The sequence below is a fragment of the Ambystoma mexicanum genome, chromosome 1p (genome assembly GCF_040938575.1).
Source record: "Ambystoma mexicanum isolate Mex_15411 chromosome 1p, UKY_AmexF1_1, whole genome shotgun sequence".
Classification (NCBI taxonomy): domain Eukaryota; kingdom Metazoa; phylum Chordata; class Amphibia; order Caudata; family Ambystomatidae; genus Ambystoma; species Ambystoma mexicanum.
In genome coordinates this window covers 289586459-289610625 of record NC_090921.1, presented here as the reverse complement: position 1 = coordinate 289610625, position 24167 = coordinate 289586459, and the positions used below count along the sequence as shown (strand labels likewise).

At 50.7% G+C, this 24167-nt stretch overlaps 1 long non-coding RNA gene across 2 annotated transcripts in view; it reads right to left on the bottom strand.

The window, feature by feature from the left end:
- Positions 1-1460: 1460 nt before the first annotated feature.
- LOC138569232 (uncharacterized) overlaps positions 1461-24167 on the bottom strand; it is a 97370-nt gene continuing 74663 nt past the window's right edge. For both annotated transcript variants that reach the window (XR_011303181.1, XR_011303180.1), the window contains exon 4: positions 1461-1792. This is a non-coding gene — a long non-coding RNA (uncharacterized lncRNA). The remainder of the gene's footprint in view (positions 1793-24167) is intronic.

Here is a 24167-nt window from a genome sequence, read left to right as displayed (position 1 = left end):
TGAAGTGTCGTCAGGCCGAGTACAATAGTTAATTTCACATCCTTACTGTTCATGGCCTGTAAGAATGTGGTTGTATTTTCCCTTGTTCCCTCCCTTGCCTTTAAGCGCTTTGAAACACATTGTGTATAGACGCTATATAAATAAATAATCATATCATATCATATCATATGTATTGATTAGCCTCTGAACCATGACTTTGCAAAGCATTGCATCACATGTTTCATGCGGCCGCTCTCCTGGCTTGGACCGTGTTTGGCGCTTAGAGACACACCAGACCCCCTGGCCCGGCTACTCCAATGAATTCCCTGGCTCCCTCTGCTCTAGTGAATAGTACATTCAGGATCTTAGCACCAGTGCATTTATATTTCCATACATTTTCGAAGCAGTTGTCTGTCATTTCTAAAAAAAACTTTGAACGCCATTCCGCTGTGTCTGTGGTTATCCAGCCTCGCTCTGGTGCTCGGGGGAGGAGAGCCCATTGTCTTGTCTTTTCTCTGCGCCTTTATCTGTGTTTGACAGATTTACACAGTCAAGGCTGTTGCCCACTTGCCAACTCTACAGACATGAATACCTCCAAGCTGCATTCATCATGCTTTCCTTTCTGCCATGCCAATTCCCTCTGCTGAGATGTGGTGTTGTAGGAGAATGGATAATTGCATCTCTTGTCTGTGCACGCCAGAATTATTTTGGTCTGCATCAGCAGAAGGTGTGTGCAGAGTTGAACATTAACAAAATGCTGGCTTGTGTAGGCTGTGGCTTCCTCTCAAGTCTACATGATCTGGGTAGCACTTAGCACGGTATCCTGTGTGGTGTGTCGCCACTTTAACTGTGGCGTGTTGCCCTTTAAAGAACACGAGTCATGACTTTGTCATGGCTCGAGGCAATGAAGGGGGTCTCTGCGTGCACCGCAGCACAGACCCAGAAAGCAGCAACTCTGTGTCTGTGCTTATTGTGTGCTTACCATGTGCCCACAGTCTGTGTCGAAGCCTCGGCCTGTGTGACCACAGAGCTGATGACCCCAGTACTGGCATCAGGTCGGGTGCTCCCGAACCCCGCAGGATGACCCCTCAGTGTGACCCCCTGCAGTGTGATCCAAAGCGTAAGCGCAGTCATCCTGTCGGCACCGGGTGATCCCGAATGTGCGGGACGCCACATTGGCGACGAGGGTGTCCAGGCCCCGTGTCCCATTGGTGTGGAGTTCGTAGCCTGCAGGCTACCTAGTTCCCATGGATGAGGTGGGGAAGCGGTGTTGGCCGCCAACGGAGCAACGCAGTGACGGCCGCAGATCAAAGAAAGGAGCAGCTGGACTGGTCGGGAAGCTCCCGGGTCCACCAGAGGTGAAGGAGAGAGGAGCTCTGTGGCGAGGCTGGTGGCCGCCGACATAGCGGGGAGATCCCCATTGGACACCCCCACCTCCTTTGGTCAGTATAATAACACAATGAAATGAATACACAGACAACTTTTTTAAAGTTCTTTGGAAAATACACGGTCACAGTTTATTAGGAGCAAGACAACTTCGGACGGTCCCAGCTACATCACGAAAAACAGTCAGATACGGGTGAACCATGTCACCTCTTTAGCCACCGGCCAAACTGACAAAACTACTGGTTACTCCAGCTACACTGGTACTAACAGCGGGACACTCAGGGGCACTGACCAGGAGATTGTTGGCCTAGAGCCCTAAGGAAGGGAGTCAGTGCCCGTCGAGGGATCGTCTCGAGCCCGGCCAATCCCGAGCCACTGCAGCTGCAGCATGAAGTCCCTCATTGGCTAGGACCGCCCGATACTCCGCCTGTAACAAGAGAAGAGAAATTAGGAACAAATCATACAACACACTAAGCTCATCTTATCAATACTTCTACTATGTGCACCTTACTACTTCTATTGATGATGCGAAAGCCTCACCATGATCCTACTCTTACTACCGGTCTGCACGTATTCACACAAGGCGGGAGCTGCTGGGCAAAGAGACTGATGGCCCGCAGCTCCTGCCCTTATAAGTGTCCCCGGGGAGACCAGACCTCTTCTGCCTCACTGAGGGGGAGGGGAGGAAGAGGAGAGGCATGACCAGCAACCGGAAGGGGGTGGCCAGAGGGGACAGTCTGCTATGTAGGCCTTCCCTCTAGCACCCCCTGCGGGAGCCGGTCAGCCTCTTTTCCCTGCCCAGCAGGGTGTGGAGGAGCTACGTGTTTGCTTGCGCCCATACCCACCATGCCTGGGCCAAGCGCCGGCATGTCCCTGCGCAGCGGAGTGGAGGAGTCACGTGTTCGTTTGAACCCATCCCCTACCACGCCTGGGCCAAGCGCCGGCATGTCCCTGCGCAGCGGAGTGGAGGAGTCACGTGTTCGTTTGAACCCATCCCCTACCACGCCTGGGCCAAGCGCCGGCATGTCCCTGCGCAGCGGAGTGGAGGAGTCACATGTTGGTTTGAACCCATCCCCTACCACGCCTGGGGCAAGCGGCGGTGAAGAGGTGTGTGGGTGCTTTGTGCTGCAGCATTTGCCCTGCAGTTGCCAGCAGTCCCTGAAGAAGGGGAAGGCAAGAATCACGTGTATGTTTGTGTCCTGTATTGGCTGTACCTGGAGCAGGAAAACAGAAAAAGGACACCACATACAGCCACTTGTCCGGGCCACCCAGCGGTAAGTTTCACTGTGCTCTGTGTTGGAGCAACCCTGAAGGGGGGAAGACCCCCACCCCTGAAGCCCCGGATCTGAGAACATTTTCCTTCCTGGTGGGGGTGCGGGGCACATGCAGGCCTGATCTTGGTGTAGGGGTACTGTGGATGACTGTGCTCTGCCTGCTCAAGCAGGGACCTCTGGGACATCTGGGACATCCAAGTGAGGTGAGTACATGGGTGGAGTCAGGGATCCTGAAGGCAGCGCTAGTGAGGTGTTATTCCTGCACGGGTGAGTGGACGCAACAGGGTAGCGGCTCCCAGTCAGTACTTTTGCACCCTTGTGACAGGACTCAGTGCAACGTCGGGCACCCATCATGGGGGATGAGGAGATTGACGGCCAAGGGGCGTCGACAGAATGGACAGCTGGTGCCACTGTATGCCTTTCATGTGGTAGGAGCACCTGCCAGTCTGGGACCCTGTTCAACGGCGTGGGTGGAGAACCTTGAGCTGTATTTTGAGGCAGTTGAGATCAAGGAAAGGGAGAAACTGCCAACTCTGCTATACTCAGCAGGCCCAGCAGTGCCTGAAACTGTTTAGGACTTTTCGGCCCAGAGACCAGACATATGCCATAGCTATTGCCACGCTGAATTAATATTTTATGCCCATGATCAATTGTGACTATGAGCGGTGGAGGATGAGATGCACAAGACAAGAGGAAGAGGAGAGCTTAGATGAGTTTCATGTCAAGCTTCGGAACATTGTGCTGTCCTGCACTCTGGGCAACTTTGAGAATGACGAGGTCAGGGCTCAAATAATTTATGGATGCAGCTCTGCCAAGCTGCGGAAGCAGATCTTCAGGGAGCCAGGGTTAACTTTGGACCAAATCGCAGAGCTGGGATGTGCCCAGGTGTTGGCAGAGGTGTGTGCCTTGGCCATGGACATCTCCAGGCAGCAGTTCAAGCTGGAAGCTCCCATGCAACGGGTGAAGTTGGAGGATGTGGACCAGTGGCAGGGAAGTGGCAGGGAAGTAAGCCAGCAAGAAAAGGGGAGTGGCCACGAAAGGAGATGGGTGCAATGATATGCCCTCAGTGTGGATGGGACCTGCTGCATGCACATGAGTGCCCAGCCAAAGGGCATACGTGACGTGCAGGAGGTGCGGGTTAGAAGGTCATTTCACAAGGGTTTGCCCAGCCCCATCACCAGCCAGCCCAGTGGGGCCAGCAGCAGGGAGTGCCTCCAGGGAGGAGATGAGACAAGCAGCGGGTAGGAAACCGCCCAAAACAGCTACAATCCAGCTCACAGAGCAACTGAGAATGCAGTTCGACTATCCAGAGGATGACGAAGATTAGGATGTATTATTCCTGTCCTCCAGTAATACAAGTGGCCAGGGGCGTCTCCAGCAAAGGAAGGACCGGTGCATGATTCCCTGAGGTGGACATTTTGATCTAGGAATATAGGGCCGCTGTGCTTCAAGTGGGTTGTGGGAAGGGTCTGCCTAAGACATTAACAGTGTGGGTGCGCGGACTGGAAAGCACCAAGGTTTGCTGTGGTTAGATACATGCATAATAGTAGTGGTGTGGGACTGGAATGCACCAAAGTTGTGGGCTTAGTTGTAGGGCCGGTGTTGTTGTTTTGTTGACTGAAAACAATATTGTCTACGTCCTACAATGTCAGACATCAACATGCCAAGTCAATGAAACCAACATAATCAAACTCTATGCTCCAAAAGGCATGCAGAGACAGGTGGCATGACTTGGTAGCATATTCGGCCGTAATTCTATGAACTATTAATAATTTTATAAATTATAAGATATTGTAGGCAAGTCAAATTTGGTGTCAAAACAAAAAAGGGTCTGTAATCTTCAAAACACAATTGGTTTCAGGTTTCGACATTTTTCAATCGCTGGTTCATATTCATTTCTGTTGTTTGTTTTTTATTTTGTGTCAACTTTGCTATAGATATTTATTAACTTAATATGGCAATGCACCTAACTGAAATGCCACATTTTTCACCTTGGGTGCCTCATTGCTACAGCTTTCCTGAGTGGTTTCTACAAGTCCACATATGTCCTGTGAATGACATCTCCTGCTGGTTCTATGAATGACTCAAGTAAACAGATTTTATAAGGAGTTCAGGAGACGATTGACGTGACAGGGGTCTTTTGTTTTCTGCATTAGTTAGATATGTGGCCACGTTTATAAAGCCTGGCAAAGTTCACAATATATTTTTAATGGGAGCATTTACATTAAAGTGTGCCATAAAACCTCATCTGTTCATCACAGGTAATAATCTCTCTGCCCCAATTGCAAGATGTCTGTTCTTTAATACACGTTATCACTTATTTTTCAAAGCATTGGTCATGAAAATGTCCCAAAAGTGGGAGAGATTTTGCTCAGAGTTTAAATGCAGATCACTTGATCTGTGATAGCACATTAGGATGCAGACATGAATACACAACATATGGATTTTCAAATCATGTGCATTGATTATATATTAATTTAAATCATTCAATGAGTAATTATGGCTTTGCACAATAATATGGTATTGTTGGAGAAAGAAAACAACATTGTAGTCAGCTTTTGAATTTTTGAAAATACACAGTTGCATTTTGTTCTTGGTATAACATTGAAAAACAAAGCAACATTCTGGGTAATCGCAGGATTATTCATATAACTCGTACTTTCTTCAAAAGTAATATTTTAGCAGCAGAAGCTGGGTTCTCTTGTTTGTAATTACATTTCAGACATCTGGATGTGACAATGTTCCATTGCAACATGGACAATTCACATGCTTTCAGTGCAGCCTTTCAAGGAAGCAAATGACTGAGGAAAATGTATATTTATTTAAAATGATGTGTCTAGCTTTACACGGAGGCAGTCTCCATGCCTTGTATAAGGTGCAGCTCAGTATTGTAATTGTTTATTTGCAAAGTGCTTATACCCAAGTGAAGTGCTTCAAAGCACTTCAAGGTGGGAAGGGAACAAGGGAATACAGTAGTCATTCTTAGGCCTTGAAGTTTCCGAATGATCTAACAAAATGAACTAGCATACTAGGCTTGGGCGCTAGAGAGCCAACCCAGATGGCTGCTTCCTGAGTGAGCTCCGTAGGGCTCTAATGAATCCTGTAACATCGATGCTCCTGTGATGGTTGGAATGACCCATCCTACAGCTGTGCACCTTCATGAAGCTCCACTGATCATTTTGAGATCAATCTCGACTCAGACGCCTGCCTACAGCCCGAGATACTCGCTCGCAAATCTGAGGCCGGCCGGCTGACGGAGTGGGCGGTGCGGCCCCTACGTGTGTGCGGAGCGGCGGAGGCGGGCACTTGGCGGGAGTCTCGGCAGCGGGACCAGGAGCAGCGCCGTGCAAGCAGAGTGGACGTGTGCGTACTGGCACCCGCGAGACGAGGAGGTCTCCGTCCCACACGGCAGCCCGTCACGAGGGCAGTGGAGCGACGAGCCGGGGTGCCAGAGTCCCGAGACAACCCAGGTAGGAGCAGACTGCAACGCGGGCGGGCTCGGCGCGGCCGCTGGGTGGGCCCGCCTGTCCCGCCGCCGGACGCGGCTTAATCTGCGCGGCCCCCACCAATGGCTGGCCGCACTGTGGCCCAGACCTGGTGTGCAGCGCGTAGGAGCTAACCACACTCAGGGCCGCTTTCTAGAAACCTGAGGCACGGCACCCGTCCCGGCGAGACCTCCCACGACGCCCATCCGTTCAGCTGCAGATGCGGAGAGGCCTTGTCTGGTTAACGGGATATCTGAAAGCTAGTAAACCCCGGCGGCATTGATCCTGGGCATAAGAAGATGCAGCCGACCCGAGATGGCTGGGCCTGACGCTCTGATACACGCCGCTGATTGCACCGTCTGCCGCCGCCCCTCGGCGCAGCTGGTATAGAAGGCCTGTGGCAAACTCTGGCAGCGCGCCATGCAGGCTCCACGCTCGGTGCACGGACTCTCCACACCAAGCACCAAAGGCATCATGCTAACATCCGGAAAAGTATGCGGTGCGGCTGCCGTCCAGGTCCACCGAGCACCGCCATAAACCAAGACAGTCGCAACTCAGCACGGACACTCTCCCCAAGCTACCATGAGGAAAGTAGACAAGAATCAGAAGAAGCTGACTTTCGAAGCCAGCTCACAGGCCAGACCCGCGACCAGCAGCAGACCCAACTCCCCGCCACCTGACACGATGTCAGCCGAGGACCAGGGCCCACATTTTGATATAAGGGAGATTCTGACGGACCTGAAGGCCGGTATCAGCAGCCTGGGATGCAAGTTGGACACCCTATCGACGAAGGTGGACCAGCTTCAGCACATGCTAGATAAACAAGCCGATCGACTCGACAATGTCGAACAACGCGTGTCCGACCTGGACGTTGCATCAGAGGCACTGACATCCCGTGTCCTTGTGCTCGAAACCCAGATGAAGGTGGTGTGCGCCAAGAATGAGGATTTGGAGGGCCGCTCCCGCAGGAACAACATCAGGATCATAGGGGTGAGGGAGCGACAAATCCCAGGTAAAATGGAAGACTTTGTGGAACAGATCTGCATAGCTCTTTTCGGTAGAGAAACGCTGTCTCAGCTTTTTGTGGTAGAAAGAGCGCACAGAATCCCGAACACTAGACCGGCGCCCGGCGCGCACCCAAAACCAATCATTGCAAGACTTTTAAACTACAAGGATCGCGACGCCATGCTCAGGGCAGCCAGAGATAAGGGGAAACTTCAATACGACGGCGACTCCATTCAAGTCTTCCCAGACTTCTCACAGGCGGTGCAAACGCAGAGAAGATCCTTTACGGCAGTCAAGCGACGCCTGCAGGACAATCAGATCCTTTATTCCATGCTATACCCAGCGAAACTGCGTATCCAACATGAGGGGAAGGCCCAATTCTTCAATTCCCCCGAAGAAGCCAATGACTACCTGGACCGGACTGGCTGCAGACATGGCGGGAACAATCCGAGACCCCGTCGGGAAGAGCGAGCGAGAAGAGACCCTCCGTAATCTACAATCACAGTAATTGGCAGTCGTGACCAACGCACCTTCTGCTTCTATGCTCAATATACATCACAGGAACGAAATTACGTCGCCATAGGAAGCCCGGTACCCTCTTGGCAGGCTACTAGTGCCCCTAGCGCGGCTATGCTTGCAACTCTGTTCTACATGGGGGGATTACTGTGGGCCAGTTGGGGGTTGCCCACACAAGGAAGGGACTTGGGCCAGACGTGGCCGCTTTACTCACCCCGCTCTCGTTTCGCAACGTTGATGTTATATCACTTTGATAACCTGGAAGCCAAACCCACTAGCCACTCCACTACCTCAAGGCACCATTTTCGCTTTCACGTCCTGACAGGCGAGAATTCACCCAGCCTTCGGAATGCCAGCCATAACATTTAAAATTGCCACCTGGAACATCCGCGGCGGCAACCAGCCGGCAAAGAACAGGAAAATCCTTCAGTGTCTCCGTAGACACAAGGTTAACATCGCCATTCTTCAGGAAACCCATCTCCTGCCGGCATCGGAATCACAGTGGGCCAAGTCCTGGGGTTGTCAAAGGTACTTTTCATCGTACTCGTCCTTTGCCAGAGGGGTCGCCATTCTGATTGATAAGAGAACAAACTTCAGTCTCATTGAATCAGTGAAGGACACTGAAGGCAGGGGCCTGCTGGTGAGGGGAATAATTGCAGGGAAGGAAGTGGTGATTGTAAATTCCTACGCTCCCAACACTGATGGGCCCAACAATTTTAACTGAGTGATGTCCCAACTAGGGAAGTCCAACGCAGAAACAATCATATGGGGTGCAGACCTTAACACACCGATAGACCCTACTCTAGACAAATCCCATAACACCACTGGGAATCGGTCCAAAGCCAGTGGCCAAGTTCACGAGATATGTCAAGCGTTCGACCTGTCTGACACATGGCGGCATCTCAATCGAGATGCGAAAGACTTCACATTCTACTCGCCCGTTCACAACACCAACTCCAGGATAGATTACCTCATGGCCTCCACCCATTGTCCGTTTGCCTGGGGAACGAGCCAAATTCTACCACGCACGCTATCCGACCACTCAATGGTCACACTTGACGCCTCCATGGTGGGCGCAACGGTCCCCGGATTGAACTGGAGATTCAAGCTGGGTGCGCTTTCAGACAAAGTTTTTGCAGATGAACTGCGCGAGGAAATAACATCCTTCATTGAGAGAAATCAAGGCTCAGTCAAGGCGACCAGCACCATCTGGGAGACGCTGAAGTGCTTTGTGCGCGGAATATGTTTGGGTAAGGAAAATGGTGTACTGAAGCTGATCCGCAGTGAACTCTCAGACAGCGAAATCCGTCTGAAGGATCTAGAGATGAAGGCCGTCCAGCTCCAAGCCCGCAAATCCAGGCAGAACTGAAGAAGGAGCTCCAGAGGTTCAGGGAAACAGCCGAAAGAGAGCTAAAATTCCTAGGGCGGAAACACCAGTTCCGACAATATGGAGAGGGTCAGAAACCAGGAGCCCTGCTCGCCCGATTACTATTGGTGGACAAAACCTTGACCCGGGTGGAATGTGTTAAAGATGCACAAGGCCAGCGTGTCTATGCAGAAGTGGACATCGCCAAGGCATTTCGAGACTTCTACCAGACCTGTACAGCTCTAGAGGCAATTCGGACTCTGAATCTCTGAAAGCATACCTAGACGGCACTGAGCTGTACTGGGTGGAGGCAAAGCTACGAGAACCTCTCAACGCCCCGATAACAACAGAAGAAATACTGGAAGCAATAAAATCCCTCCCGAGCTCCAAGGCACCAGGTCCGGACGGACTTACTGGAGAGTTTTACAAGGCCTACGCAACTTCCCTCGCCCCTCTCTTGCTACGCGTATATGAAGAATCCATTGAAAGCGGATGCCTTCCCCCAACACAACGGGAAGCCAACATAATTCTCCTACACAAAGCCGGCAGACCCGCTGACGAATGTGCATCCTATAGACCAATTTCTTTGATCAACCTAGACAATAAAATCCTGGCCAAAATTCTTGCTTCCAGGCTCCTCCCCCTTATGCCCGCTCTAGTGATTGGAGACCAAGCCGGATTTATCCCAGGGCGCAGCACCACCTATGGCATCAGGCGTCTGTTTGGCATCATGGAGGCCCTGGACCCATCGCAACAGGCAATAGCGGTGCTTCCTGACGCCGAGAAGGCATTTGACTCTGTGGAACTGCCATTCATGCTAGCAACGCTTAGACAAATGGGTTTTGGCAACTTCTTTATTAAATTGGTGTCATTATTGTACAACAGCCCCCGATCCTATATTACATTAGGGAACACTAGATCCACATGCATTTCACTTGAACGCGGAACGAGACAGGGATGCCCACTTTCAGCTCTGATCTTTGCTCTCATTATGGAACCCCTGGCTTCCAGACTACGCGAATTCCAAATACACAGAGGCTTCAAATTAGGCCCCCACAAATTGATTGTCTCCCTCTATGCTGACGATGTTATATTATTTGTCAGCAATCCCCAGGAGAACCTTAACCCAGTTATGCGGGAGGTATTAAGATTTGGGCAAATGTCAGGACTGAAAATCAACCACTCTAAATCTGTGATATTCCCCCTGACCCCTCACACGGTGCAATTCGCTGATGACCACGGCTTTAAATGGGAGAACACAGGGGTACGCTATCTAGGTATATTCATGTCACGTAACCATCACGAAATATATAAAGACAACTATGTCTCCACGCTCACCTCCATTCAGGAACGGGTGCACAGGTGGAAAATGCTCCCACTAACACTGTGGGGTAGGACCTCTCTTACGAAGATGGTTATACTCCCCAAGCTTCTGTACCTGTTTACCAATATCCCGCTACTCCTCCCCAAATCCTTCCTCCTGAAAATCAAGGCTGCAGTCCTGGAACTGCTATGGGCCGGTAAACCGGCACGCGTGGCCTACGACACCCTGGTTCCGCCGACGTCAAAAGGAGGCCTTGCTCTCCCGGACATTGAGAAGTACTATTGGGCATCTCGGGCACAGTTTTTAAGCCACTGGTACACGATCCACTTCGTGCGTCCTCATGTGCAGGTGGAACGTGCTCTGGCCTCTCCCGACTTGCTCAGTGCCGTTATCATTAGTCAAATCCCAGTTCCGTACAACACTCTAAATACAGTCCTCTCTACGTATGCAGTCTGGAAGAAAATGGCTGCCAAGTATGGGGTGACCGTGAGATACTCCCCTCTGCTACCGATCAGGTTCATCCCGGGTGTTCCGCTCACGAATGAAAAAGTATTTTTAATATGGGCCGACAAACTTAATATCCACTCCTTCGGTGATGTCTTCCCGGGAGGCACCTTCCTAACGCCTCAGATGGCCAAAGAAAGGGGCGGAAGCACCTCACTAGACATCTTTCTTTATTTCAGTCTGCGCTATACCCTGCAAAAAATACTGCCCTCTTTTCCTGCACAACCCCCCACATGGGATCTGCTGCACAAAACCATCCAGGCTGGGGGAGAGGAGAAGTTGGTCTCGGCACTTTACCGGTCCCTGGTGGCAGACACCGGGCCACCCAATGCCAGAACTCAACAAAGATGGGAATCAGACCTCCAGATGACGATAGAGGCTGGGGACTGGTCCTACATTCTATATCAAACCCAGAAAGTCGCGGTGAATACACAATATAAACTAATACACTTTAATTACGTGCACCAAACATATTACACCCCTGCCAAGAAACACCATCATCACCCTGAAGTATCGGCCCAATGTGAACGTTGTACAGCGGCGCATGCCGACTTTTTTCACCTGGCATGGGATTGCCCCGGAATCCAGCGGTTCTGGGCCTCAGTCCTGCAGATCGTCGCCGATATTATTGGGGAACAAATGGCCCCGTTACCGTTGGCGGCCCTCCTCGGCCTCACAAAATACCTACGCCCCGCATCACGCAGACTGGCAGCGCTCCTCCTGGTGTTGGCCCGTAGGCGGATAGCTATGGCCTGGAGCCGGGGCCCCTGACCCAAAATTGAAGATTGGAAAAAAGACATTACCTATTGTCAGGATGTAGAGAGCGAATTTATAAGAACCCTACCACTGCATGCTCCATCCCCCGACATCTGGGGGCCGTATATTACATATCTGCTAAACAGGGCAGCTCCTTCCACTACTGAGAGCTCCTGATTCCGAAACAGATCTGTGAGATTGGGAGACACTATATATTTGTGCCTTAATGGTGATTGACAATTAACCAGGAAAGTCCTGATGCTTGTTGTTGTGGTCATGAGTGGGGTGGGGCGGCTCCGCGGTCGAACCCGGGAGCGGGAAATGTTATGTTTTCTTTTCGCTTTATTCTATTCCCTTCCTTTCCCTACCCTCTCTTCAATTCGTCCCCTTTTCTCCTCTGTTTCGCCTTGCTACGTTAGTGCACCCTGATGGTGTGCTTGTGTTTTCTGTTGTTCTGTAAATTTTCAAAAATAAAGTTTAAAAAAAAAAAAAAACTAGCATACTAGGCCTGAGGCCTTTCTACTAGTGCAAGACAGGAGGGAAGGAGAGAAGGCGGGGGGCATACAATCAATAAGCTGCCGTACTAGGCCTAACGAGTTTTCAGGTAGTAAAAGTGAATGACATGGAGTGTGGAGAGAAGGAGGAGGGGAGGAGGGGGGAAAGGACATACTGAACAATAAACGACGCCTGGCAACATTCAGATTGACTGATGATAGGTCTTCATCAATAATGCACCTATGCACAAGTGTTTCAGGTGCAACCAAGCTAGGGAGGGGAGACCAAGGGTTGACAGGAAAAACAATCTTGCTGGGCCTTGTGCATTCAAGATCATGCAAGTCCGCAGACAGGAAGTGCAAGAGAGGTTGAGGGGGAATAAGTGCGCCCAGGCCATAAGGGGCCTGAGTTAAGCACGGAGAGGTTGCCCCTTACATGGAATGTATTCCAAGTGCAGAAGTGCGAAGCAGAGTGCAGAGGCCCGGAAAGAAGTGTGGAATGGTGGGAGAGCCTGGGACCTGTGAGGTTCTGGAGGTGCACCAGGCGACCAGTCAGTGAAACTGAGCAGAGTTGGGGAGGATAAAGGAGGAGGGAAGCAAGAAAGAGGAGAAAGGAAGTTAGCAGGGGAGAAGGAGAAAGAAAGAGGCAGAGAAGAGGAAGGTCTTGAGGAGTTTCGGGAACTTGAGGCGGTCCAGCTCAAGATGGAGAGAGGCAGGGAGGCTGTTCCAGAGGGAGGCACCTGTAGAGTATAACATTCTACCCCCAAATCTCTGTTTGGAGGAACGGCTCACCCACGGAGAGTTGGAGGAGGCCGAGCGGAGGTCTCTAGAAGGAGAGTATTTAGGCAGAGACCGTTGTAGGTAGTGCGGGTCCCAGCCCCACAAAGCCTTGTGGACCAGGCATGAGACTCGAACTTGATCCTTGCAGCCACTGGGAGCCAGTCGGGGGATTTCAGCGCCGTAGAGATGCAGCCCCTGGGCTTGAGGCCAAGGATACATTTCACGGTTCTATCTGGATAAGTTGAAGAGGTCGGAGAGTAGAAGTAGGAAGATTGAGAAAGAGACTGTTGCAGTAGTCAAATCTAGAGAGAACCTGGGCTCTGGAGACGGTGATCCTCTGAGGGAAAGTGAGAAAAGGGTAGAATACCTCTGAGGAGGTGCAGCTGGTGGTGGGACTTTTTAGAGATGTCCGTGTTTTGAGAAGAGAAGGAGAGAGTGGAGTCGAAGATGACCCCCAGATTTTTTGCCTTACTGGTGAGTGAGGGCGCACTCCAAAGGAGGCCAGCCACAGTGCAAGTGGAAAAGCAGGAGCAGGGGTCCAATGAGGATGATCTCTGTCTGGCATTAAGGCAGAGATCATTAGCACCACACCAGGACTGAATTGCGGACAGTCAGGATGAGCAAGGAGGAAGAAGAGGCAGAGGGTAGCCTGAAAGAGAGCTGTGTGTCATCCGCATAACACTGAAAGTTGGAGGTGAAGGCAGAGATCCTGTGGGCCAAAGGGGCCATGTAGACATTGAAGAATCAGGGGGATAGATTAGATCCCTGGGGAACACCACAAGTAGAGAGCGTGATAGTAGAGAGAAATGACCCAAGTTCCACCTGGGAAGGACGATCTGAGAAAAAGGATGCTAGCCACGCCAGCACCTACTCTGTGATGCCCAGGGTATCACACAGATGGGAGATCAAGATTTTGTGGTTTACTGTATCGAAAAACAAAAGAGAGGTCAAGAAGGATGAGGACAAAGGGAGAGTTAGAGTCAGGATTTAAGAGCAGGACTTCACAAGGGTTCAGAAGAGCAGTTTCCGTGCCTCTGGGTGCTCTAAAGCTAGACTGATGGTCATGGAGACAACCAACTGATTCAGTGTAGAGGGTAAGCTTCTCCAAGAGTTTGGCAGGGAAAGGGGAGATAGAGATCAGGCAATAGTTTGTCGGAATGGAAGGGTCGGGAGAGTTTTTTATTTAGCAGAGGGTGCACAGGAGAGTGCTTGAAAGAAGTGGGGAAGGAGAGGTTGCAGCGGTCTGCCAAGGCTGCAGCGAGAGATTCAATGTTGTCCTTGATGGTTGTGGAGGGGCAGGGGTCCATCTGTTTGGAAGAGGTTTTCATAGACCAGACTTGCCTGGAAACCTCCTTAGGTGTGACAGGGGAGAGGGAGGAGAGTAGAGGGGGAGGGGAGGGAGCAGCCGAGTGTGGCTCAAGAGATGATGGTGCATGAGTGGGTGTGGAAGAGAGAGAGGACAGGATATCCTGTGTTTTGGCGGTGAAGTGTGCAGCAACGGCAGAGCAAAGGGCCTGGCTGAGTGCAGTGGAGGATGAGGCTGCAGTAGGTTTGGTTAGTATTAAGAGGGATTTTTGAACTCTGACCTGGTGGGCAGAGGTTCAGAAGGCCAGCCAAGTTTCTTGGCTTGGAAAAGGGTAACCTTCTGGACAAGCCAGAACAATCAAGATAGCATTGGCAGCGGTCAAGACTAGGTCTCAGGAGGGGTGATGGTGACTGAAAGACCTCAATGAGCACACGGAGTAAAGGACACTTACAAATCACTCCCAGTCAGGTGTATATATTTATCAAAAATACAAATACATTTTTAAGGCCTTTGAGTTTCAACACAATAGTTATTAACAGTAACACTTTTAAACCAACACAATTGTTCTAAAATACATATATACAAGACCAAGTGGCCTAAAGGGTTAATGCACGAAATGGGTCCACAACCTAGAAAGGGAAGGAAGCAGGTAGTGCAAAGAGTCTATAGGCAGTTCTGCAGTATTCACAATCCTAACTGAAAGGCAGTCCAGTCTCTAAGAAGAGAGGAGCCTATTGCTCAAATGTACTTGCAATGCTGGTGCACGTGGTAGTGCAGATGGGCGAAAACGGGGTCTCTTGTAGGGTCTGTAGCAGCTCAGGAAGGTGGATGAGGTGATGCAGAATATGTTCCCACTATTTGTAGACGGTCTACCCAAAGAGGAAGAACAGGTTCCAGAAGTTGGGAATAGTTTGATAGCTCAGGCTATTTGTGGAAAGGAGAGGGGCCCTCAGGGGCCACTTGTGTGTAATGACAGGTGGATGCGCTAGAGGCCACCGGTAAGGGTTGCAAGTACTCACCAACCACAGGTGCACTCCGGACCAAACTTTGGCAGTCAAGTCCAATTCGGTTGCAGGTTCAAATGTGGCAATTCTGCGGCTCCGCGGCTTTCAGCGACTAAGTTACAGAGTTGATTCCTAAATGGGACAGTGGCGATTTATCCGCTCCTGGTGGATGGATCAGGCCATTTGTGCTGTAGCAGGCTTCAGGGCACAAAGGGGCACAGCTGCAATGCACTTGCAAAGTTTGTCACCACGGCTGGGCAACACGGTAACCGCATGTACTCCGTTTCGGGCGCTCTCTCTTTACTCCAGACCTGGGAATGCCAAGTGTACAAAATTCAGTGTGAGAGTGCCATGAAGACAGAGCTTGCGATGTACCAAGTTTCAAGGGTCTCCTTGAAACGGCGGTGGTATCAGAGCAAAGGTCCTGCGTAAGCTAGCCAGCCCACTGGTTGGCCCAGGGACACTTCCGAGAAGGCTTACTTGCAGGGTTTGATGAAGGTGCCTAGAATAGTTGGTCCCACTATTCTAATGGGTCGAAGCGTCTTCACAGACCTTCTAATTTTATCAGATGCAGAGGGGTTCAGCAGGATGACACCGGGCTCAGGGTGCCAAACCTTCCAGCGGGTCACCAGCATTTCCTTGACTCGGCTCCTTAGTTTCAGGATACTTGGATCCTATCCTTCATTCAGTGAGAACTCAAGAGATCGACATGGTATGGGTGTTTGGAACCTTCTATTATCCAAAATCTCCTTCACGTCAAAACAAAGAGTATCCAATTGGAAATCTGCTCACATACATGCACACCATACGTGGACCAATCATGGACCACGGTGGTCCCAGGCATTCACAGCACACCAGACCCTCAGGCACCCAGGATGTGCATTGGAACAGACAGTCCAACCCACATCCTGGAAGCACACACACAAGGCATGCAGAAGCCTGCAAAAACTTGGAGTTTTGCAGGAAAACACATGCCCCAAATAAGGACTGAACCAGGTCGGCACGACCTGGAGAAGGTGAAGGGGCAAGATGGCCAAAGGACAGGACAAAGAACCTTGTGTCATGGCCATTTTGGAACCAGGCCACCTATTTGTGCCAAACGCCGTAAACGCGGTTTACCTGGGAGGAAAGGGTTACAAATATGAGAATAGATAAACTGCCATCAGCCCTGTCCAATGCATATCTGCACTTCTCCTAAAAAATCCTTCAAGAGTATCTAGGGCCTTCAGAAATGACAGGAAGACCCAAGTACACTGTACTGTAAGGTACTTTGTGCACTTGCAACATGTTGCAGAAAGGTTGCAACAATGACAATGACTAAGGGAAACAAAGTCTCCCAGTACTGACTGTCTGTAAGGGCATGCCAGTTTCCCCATAATAAAGTGAGTGAAAAGCCCAGGGGAGCGCAGCAGAAGGGTGTGCTCCTCTGGTAAAGTCAGACTAGGGTGTTAAAAAAAGCAGCCAAAAGTTGGGGGGTACACAACTGGATGGAAAACCTCACATACAATGAGAATCTTTCCTAACAGCTAGTTCCTTGCAGACTTTGAAAAGTTCTGCGGTTATGTTGGATGCCGCAGAGATGCAGGTTTGAATATGGACTCTTTTGTTGGACCGGATGCAGAGTCTGTATTTCCTTTGCAGAAGGTGCTTGCGTTTAAGGTCAGCCAAATCATAGTCGTACTAAGAGTTGCACATTTTTCAGGCTTCAGTCGAACCCTCATGACAGGGGCAAGGGTGTTGGAGATGGAAAGGTGAAATTTAGAGAGGGCTGTTTCAGGGTAGGAGTCAGCCGTAAGAGTGGGAGGAGGAGAGTAGGAGGAGGCAAAGGCAGCCACTGACACTCTTTTCATGAGTCGGGTGACCTTGAATGGGGGGGGATGCAGAGATTGCCAGTGTTAAAGGTGCAGAAAGCTTCAAGTGGATGTTAAGATCCCTCAGCAGGAGGAGTTTGGAGGAGGAAAGGAGAGAAGATGCCAGGTCAGCCCATTCCGAGAGGAAGAGGGTGGATAGGCCCAGCGGCCTATATAAGGTGGCCAGAGTAAGAGAGGAGACAGGCAAGAGAGAGCCTCCAGAGCAGAAATTCAGAGGAAGAATAGGCCTGAGTGGGAATGATGAAAACAGGAATCCACTCAGGAAAGATCAGGCCTGTTGGGCCTTTGCTCAGAGAGGATCTTGTAGCCTTCAGGGAGAAGTGTGTCAAAACTCATGACAGAGCTGTCATTAAACCATGTCTCAGTGAGGGCAAGAACATCAATGTCCAGGTGTTCAAAGAGGTGGCAGATGTCAGAGGAAGACTTGACTGCAGAGCGAGAGTTAATCGTGGCAACATGGAGCTGATTTCCATTTTTGAAAGACTTACGAGGGGGTGTGCAGGTGACAGGACCCCAGCATAAGCGGCATGAGTGCCTGCGATATAGAGGCAGGAGAAGGCAGAGGGGCAGAGGATGACAAAGATGTTAGTGGAGAGAGTGCAGGCAAGGGCGCTGGGACAGTGGTAGATGGCAAGTGAGCCAGTGAAGGAGGGGCCGCATGACGAAAGGGAGCCCCAGATGCGTCGGCAGTGGGTGGCAAGGGCACCAGCGTGGGAGTGGTTGATGAGACTGTATGTGCAGAGAGTGTGGGCGATGGAGCCAGGGTAGCCCTACCAAGGAAGGCAGCCAGGGAGGTTGTAGGGGCAGATGGCAAGGGAGCCAATGAGGAGAAAGGTAGAAAGTTGAGACAGTGAGGGAGAAGCCTATCAAATAGAAGGAGGTTGGGTTGAGGACCCTGTACCAAAACGGTACCATTTCGATAGACATTTATGATGAACCTGGTGGTCGAGAAGAAAGCCAGAAGGACCTCCCAGCGGGTGCCACCATTGATATGTGAGGAAGAGTAGGGAGAGAGCAGAGCGACCATATGCAGAGTCCATAGGTCGAGAGACGGAATGACAAAGAGGATGTCGGTGAGAGTCTCTCTGGCAGAAGCACTGACATAGGTGTCAGCGATAGGAAGGCCTTGGTTGGAGACAAGTGTGTCCCAGTTAGAGAAGATAGGAGGCATAGAGAGTGCCATTGTAAGCAGGCAAAGAGTGTGGTACACTTAAACAGGGTGAACAGCTGAGGCACAGGGGAGGGAGTTGACAGGAGGGCACAAGCGCATAAGGAAGTACACAATAGGACTGGCGAAAAACAGTGAGATCTAGGGGGTGCAAGTGAGCAAAACAGAAACAATATAGACGGCAAGGGAGTAAATTGGATTTTTGACTAGCAGACACAAAATACCTAAATTCGATTTTTGACTAGTAAACACAAAACACCAACATTTGATTTTTGACTAGCAGACACAAAATACCTCAATTCGATTTTTGACTAGTAAACACAAAACACCAACATTCGATTTTTGACTAGCAGACACAAAACACCTAAATTCGATTTTTGACTCTCAGACACAAACACCTACATTCGATTTTTAACTAGCAGGAACAAAACAGTGCAAGATGACAGCACACCTAATTTCAATTTTTGACTAGCAGACACAAAACACCTAAATTCGATTTTTGTCTAGCAGACACAAAACAGTGCAAGATGAGAGCACACCTAATTTACATTTTTGACTAGCTGACACAAAACACCTCAATTCTATTTATGACTAGTAGACACAACACAGTGCAAGATTAGGGCACACCTAAATTTGATTTTTGACTAGCAAACGCAAAACACGTAAATTTGATTTTTGACCAGCAAACACAAAACACCGAAATTCGATTTTTGACTAGCAGACAAAAACATCTAAATTCGATTTTTGACTAGCAGCCACAAAACACCTACATTCGATTTTTGACTAGCAGATACATAACACCTAAATTCGATTTTTGAGTAGAAGACACAACACAGTGCAAGATGAGAGCACACCTAAATTCAATTTTTTACTAGCAAACCCAAAACACCTAAATTCAATGTTTTTGACTAGCCGACACAAAACACCTACATTTGATTTTTGACTAGCAGACATAAAACACTTAAATTCGATTTCTGACTAGCAGACACAAAACAGTGCAAGATGAGAGCACACCTAAATTTGATTTTTGATTAGCAGACACAAAACATCTAAATTCGATTTTTGACTAGCAGACACAAAACATTTTTGACTAGGAAGACAAAGTAAAAGGTTTTGAGCATATAGTAAAGGGGAGGAATGCCAGCTGGGATAGAACAGGGACAATGTCAGGAGTGGCACAGGCACAGAGTCAAGAAGAGATGCACCAGGCAATGGAGCAAACAGTCAGCATTCACGTAATGTCAGTAGGGGGGATGCCATAGTCTGAGGGTGCATGGAAGATGAACCCAGCATCAAGTTGTATTTCATTACCTGTAGAACGATGCATGCCGCTGAGCCCAGGCAGGCCCGGACAAGCACAGACAGGGCCTTTGAGTGTGGGCATTCGAAGTCCGGGGCCGGCTAACGCCTTTCGGTTCACGATTGGCCAAGATGTGTATTGAAGTGGCCAATCCAGTGAGGAGGCAGGGCAGACTGCATCAAATGGTGCTAGATAGAAACAATGGCGGACATGATGGAAGGTGCGATGGAGGTGAGCACCTTATGGCAGAGACCAGGCAGGAGAAGCAGTCCCTTAGTCGTAGGCATGTGAATTAAAGTGACTGCAATATCACACAAAGACAGATGACACACTTCACCATGCTCCCCTTGAGGAAAGGAAAATGCTGAGTTTCAACTGGGCTTACCTCTCCACAGGGCTAGGCCTGGTTGTATGTGCTTGTTAAAGCCCCACAGCAGCCTCATGTGGGGAATGGATGGTGGGTCCTCTGCTCGTCGGGAGTGAGAACGAAAGTGAGGCACAGACAGGGCCTTTGAATGAAATTAAATGAGATGTGTCACACTTCGGTGGACCGGTTCAGTACCTTCCACTGTATTCCCAGGCATACTTCCTTGACTTTTGATTTGCCCCACAGTGGGAGCCCCACATCTCCTATATTATATAACTCAGATTTTTTTTAACAACTTTATTTATTTGGGTTACAGCGTTATCTATGCATTACATGTGTTATTGTGACTCCCTTTACAGTTAATATGCATGCGGCTTGACCATTACCCCCTCCCAGTGGTCCCTCCTCTACCACCAATTTAGTCTGTGGTGCTCTGATGGGTTGGAGACCCGTCGGGGCTTTGGGGAAACAGAAGGTTCCAGGCGTGATTGAAATGTTAACGCCGGGAATCGGGAGTGATAGTCCAGTACTGGGGCCCAGCAGTCGGTGAATGCGGTGGAGAGACCCCTCCTTAGCCGCTGTGACCTTCTCCGCCACCAGGATCTCCCAAACTTTTATCCACCAGAGGGCCAAAAGAGGACCCTCCTGAGCTTTCCACTTCCGTGCCATTGTGATCTTACCTGCTAGCAGTAGGTGTGTGAGCAGTTTGGCAGATCATCCTGTTTTGGGAAAGTAGTCTGTGCTTGCCACCCTGAGAAGGACTACCTCCGGGTCCATCGGTAGTTTGCGTTAGGTGATGTCTTCAGCGATCCGCAGGACATCCCTCCAGAAGGACGATACTGTCGAGCATGCCCACCACATGTGGAAAAAGGATCCCCGCTCGCCGCAACGTCTCCCACACCTCGGGTCTATGTCAGCGTTGCAATGGTGCAGGCGAACTGGGGAGTAATACCAGTGGTGAAGGAGCTTTAGGACGCATTCCTTGTTTGTAACGCATCTGGATGTCGAGTTGATCCTGGACCATATCTCCACCCATGTCTGATCTTCTACGGGGTGCCCCAGGTCCGCCTCCCATCCGGACATGTATGGCGGTCTAACTTTTAGCATATCCTCCTGGTGGAGGCGGTACAATTTGATGATCCGACCCCGGCCTGTGCCTTCCCCCATAGCCTGTTCAAGTGGGTGAGGGTCCCGGGTGGCTCCCAGATCGACCGTGGGCTGCGAGATCCAGTGGCTAAGTTGGACATATGCAAACCTCTCTCTTTCCGTCAGCTGAAAGCGGTCTTTGCATTCCTCGAAGCTGAGCGGGTTGTTGGCCTCATAGAGTTGGGAGAGGGATCGGAGGCCTCCTGTGGTCCATCGGCTGAAGCAAGCTGCCTCCATTCCTGGCCTGAAGTCAGGGTTCCAGATGACCGGGGAGAGCAGGCTCTGCCCCTGGGCGCCTTCCTCCTCTGTCGGGCCCACGCCCATGCCTCGAGGGTCGCTTTGATAGACGATAGCATCTGTGGTCCGTAGGTCCGGTGAGACCCTTGGATATGTAGTAGGGAGTGTAGTTGTGGCTGGCATCTTGATTGCTCGATGCAGTACTCCCCAGGCCACATCGCTCGCTAGTTGGGTGACCAGGAAATAGTTCATCAGGTTGGTCTGCGTCCCCTCCACACAAATTTCACAAGCTTTGTCTGTAGTTGTTCCAAGGCCTCTTTTGGGGGGGGTAGGGGAGCGGAGCACAGGTACAGCAGTCTAGGGAGGATGTTCATTTTGCATGCTGTGACCCGTCCCAATAGGGAAATCTCTTGGTTGTCCCATCATTGGAGGTCCTCCTCCAGTTCCTTGAGCACCGGGGGGAAATTATCAGTGTAGAGCTGTTTGGGGTCTGCTGTGAGGCGTATTCCCAGGTAGGCCGTTGAGGAGGTGGTCCATGTTAGCGGGTAGGATGCCTGGAGGTTGGCTACAAGGGGAGCACCCAGGTTGACGCTCAGTGCCTCCGATTTGGAGTAGTTCACCTGGAATCCAGCCACTCTTTCGAATGCCTCCAGCTCAGTTAGGGTAGCGGGTAAGGAGGATTGACAGTTGGTGATGGAGATCAACACGTCATCGGCGTACAGGGAGATCTTGAATCGTTCGCCGTTTATTTCTAGCCCAGTGATGTGCTCGTTGGCTTGTGTCCTTTGGGCGAATGGTTCCATGACCAGAGCAAAGATCAGCGGGGAGAGCGGACAGCCTTGTCTTGTCCTGCACGAGAGCCAGATCGGGGATGAGGTCTTCTGATTTAGCCGGAGTGATGTTCTCTGGGCTTTATAGTTTGCTAACACCATTTTCTGGAATATCGGGCCAAACCGGAATGCCTCCTGGGTGAGGCGAATGAAGTTCCAGTCCACCCTATCGAATGCTTTGGTGGCGTCCAGAGTTAAGACCGCCAGGCCCCGTCATTCTTGGGTCGCGCCTTCGATGAGATTGAGCGCTCGGCGGATGTTGTCCATGGTGATTCTCCCTCTGATAAACCCTGCCTGGTCCTGGTCTATGATAGTTGGAAGGATTTGCGCCAACCTGTTCGCCAGTACCTTTGAGTATGCATTAGCCTCCACATTGAGCAGAGATATCGGCCTATACGAAGAGCACTTCTTTGGGTCCTTGCCGGGTTTCAATAGCATGATTGTGGTAGACTCTTGCATAGAGGGCGTGATAGTGCCCGTGTCCCGAAAAGAGTTAAATAGCTCCGTCATTGGGCACAGCAACATTGGGCGAAAGAGTTTGTAAAATTTTGGTGGAAAGCCGTCTGGGCCTGGAGCCCTGGGTTTCAGATTTTTTAGTATTTCTTCCACCTTATAATTGGGGCTTCCAGGGCAGCTCTGTCCGCTTCTGAGATGTGTGGTAGCTGGGTGTCTGCTATATATTGTTCCTGGAGGGCCTGTGGGCGGGGGGCTGAGGTCAGGGTGTCAGCTAATTGGGCTGCCGCCACCTGTAGTTTCGCCCCTTCTCCGTACAGGGTTCTACCTTTCGGGTCCTTCAGTGCAGTAATGTGGTTCCGTCGGCGTTCCGTGGCTAGTTTGCTCACCAGATATTTATTAGCTTTATTGCCATTCACGTAATAGCTCTGTTTGGTCCGGAGCAGGGTCTGGGCTGTGTCCTCCGCATAGTGAGCTTCCCGCTTCGTGCGAGCTAATCTAACCATTTTGGCCGCTTTGGTTAAGCACTTCTTTTTTAGGGTTGCATCTGCCTCTGCCATTTCCTTCTCTAGCTGTTTCTGTTTATGGTTCGCCTTCTCGTATATGCGGCAGCCTGAGCTATCAGTTCCCCTCTGATTACGGCCTTCATGGCTTCCCATCTCGTTGCTGTAGAGGTGAAGTCGGGGGGGTTTTCCTTAAAGTAATTGCTGATCGCCTTGGCTATAGCATCGCACACACACATGCAGCATTGGCTCATATAGAGACCATCTGCGTCTTTCTGGGGGATCCGGGTCAAAGACCCTTGCGTTGAGAAGAATTGGGGCATGGTCCGACAGCACCCTCGCACCGATTTCCACATCATCCGTGAACTGCAGAAGCTGTGGGCTAGCTAGAATCAGGTCTATTCGGGATGAGGAGCGGTGGACGTGGGAGAAGAAAGAGTAGTCTGTGGTGTCCGGGTGAAGGACCCGCCAGGTGTCCACCAGGCCTAGTGTTTTGAACAGGTGGCGGAGGCCCAAAGCTAACCTGAAGTCCCTGGTGGACGGGGCGCCTGTCCTGTCCAGTGAGAGGTTGGGCACCCCATTGAAGTCCCCACCCAGGACCACCCGTCCTTCGAAGAAGGGGAGGAGAGTGGATTCCAGGGCTGTGTAGAAGACCGTCGTTTGGTGCATAGACCGCGATCAGCGTGTGGAGTTGGTGGTAGAGATTCCCCTTAATCGCTACAAATCTGCCATCTGGGCTAAACAGGGTCTCCTTCTCTTTAAAGGGGATGCCTTTCGCTAGCAGAATCGCTGTGCCCCCTTTCTTGCTGGGGCCAGAGGCCAGGTATTATGTTGGGAACGCTCATCACCACAGTCTGTGAAGTCCTTTGCTAAGAGGTGGGTCTCCTGGAGGAACCCCACCGAGGCCTGAAGGTCCTGCAGGCGTCAAAGGATGGACTTATGTTTTGTGGGAGAGTTCAGGCCCCCGACATTCAATGAGATGTAGCAGAGTATGGTGTGCGCTGGAGGGGAGGTCAGAGGGGTGCCATTAGGATTCAGGTGGGGGGGTTAATCCTATGGTCAGGGGAGTCCACCGGGAAGCCAGTGTCGGCCCGACTTAGCTGCAACCGAGTT